Here is a 2,072-nt window from a genome sequence, read left to right as displayed (position 1 = left end):
TGTTAGCAAATGTGGGATTTTAAAATTAAACCAAAATAATTAAAACACAAAACTGAATTTCCTGATTTGGTAAATTTTGTCACCTATGGGAAGGGTGTCAACTATCATCTGGTCCCACTTCCCTATGGGCCCAATACCAACAGCACAATTATGTTATCTTAGTTAGAAAGTGTCTAAAGCCTTGCTTTGTGGAGACTGTTCGTGGCTGCTTAGAACACAGACATTCTTTAAGATCTCCTGTGTGAACTTGAAGTACTAACGGCTTTATTTATACCAAATTGGTGTCTCATATTAGTTGAAAATATCTGGAGTTTACTGAAGAATTTAACTGGCATTAAGCTTTATGCTTGGTCTACGTTATTTTTTCAGCTTTTAACTAAAATACTATATATGCAAGAGCACAAATTATGATTATATAGCTGATGAGTTTTCACATACTGATTACACCTGTGTATGAGCATCCTCGTCAAGAAACAAAACTTACCAGTCCCCAGAAGTTCCCTAGTCCCTCTTTTTAGTTACTAGCACCCCCCACCAACATAAACATTGTCCTGACTTGTAACTCCTTACCTGGGTTTTGTTAATCTTTATACTGTATATACATGGTACCAGATGGTATGTACTATTTAATGTCTGGTTTCTTTTGTTCTATATTATGTTTTTGAGTTTCATCCATATTGTGTGTCCTAAGCTTGCTTTTTTTTTTTTTTTTTTTTTTTTTTTACTATCTGGTTATTATCATTCTTGTGCATGTGTGTGTGTGTAGAGAGAGAGAGAGAGTGTGAGAGTAGTAGGTAGGGGAGGGGCAGAGGGAGAGAGAATCCCAAGCAGACTCCATGGTCAGCACAGAGCCCAACATGGAGCTTGATCCCACGACCCTTAGATCATAAACCAAGTGAAAAGCAAGAATCTGACCCTTAACCAACTGAGCCACCCTGGAACCCCTGGTTATCATCATTCTCGAGACACAGGTTTAACACATCCCTAAGGTCCTGGGTCAGAAATGAATTAAAAAGTGTATTCTGGACTTGAATATAAATACACATATATATGCATATATGAACAAGCAATATATGTGTATATATATATATATATATATATATATATATATAAAAGCAATACTCACCCTTTCTGTCTCTTAAAAAACAAGCAGAATCAACCCTTTGAATCAGTTATTTAATTAATTTACACATCCTGATCAAGTAATGAATTAGTTTAATAAATCATTCAGTCATTGTGTTCCTTTGGGCTAGATGCTGTGACATGTGCTGAAAATACTCAGATTATCGAGGCACAGAGACTTTATCTTCAGATCACAGTTATGATGCCAGGGAATTCAGAAGAGGGATATCTACTACAATCAACTTTGCAGAATTGGGAGAAGTGTGAGAAAAGATTTCGGAAAGGAGATGATTTTTGAGATGGATTTTGAAGCATTGGATAAAAGCTTGATAGTTGCCTATAATAACCTGTAGTCTCTAGAAAACTGTTTTAAGATTTTAAAAAAGATTTTATTTATTTGAGAGAGAGAGTGTGAGTGAGCAAGTGAGAGAGAGTACAAGCCGGGGTGGGGCAGAGGGAGCTGATGTGGGCCCCAGTCCCAGGACCCTGGGATCATGACCTGAGCCGAAGGCAGTTGCTTAAACAACTGAGCCACCCAGGCACCCTGTTTTAAGATGTTTTTAAGTTAGCAAGTAGTTCTTGTTAGCTTCGTTGGCAAAATATGGAGGATAAAGAGGAGGTCTCCTGACCTCAAAATGTTACGTGTTCACGGTACAAATAAATATTGAAACAATAACTGTTATCAGACACCCGTATGCTGAAAAACTGACGTGGGGATTAGTGTCCTCCAGTTGTAAGTTAGTCACGTCTGCTTTATCATATGGGATATGAGTGGATTGGACTGGGTAAGGGCTGTGACCCTGTTCTTATTCACTGAGCAGGAAGGGGAAGTAAACAAGTAGAGGACCTCTGAAGGTCCTAGTTGTCTTGTTAAATACTAGCAACTTCCCTCCTCCAGCACCTTTTCACTTCCACTAAATGAGCCCTCAGAGCTTTAAAAAATTATATAT

The sequence above is a fragment of the Mustela nigripes genome, chromosome 7 (genome assembly GCF_022355385.1).
Source record: "Mustela nigripes isolate SB6536 chromosome 7, MUSNIG.SB6536, whole genome shotgun sequence".
Taxonomy (NCBI): Eukaryota; Metazoa; Chordata; class Mammalia; order Carnivora; family Mustelidae; genus Mustela; species Mustela nigripes.
This window is presented reverse-complemented; position numbering follows the sequence as displayed.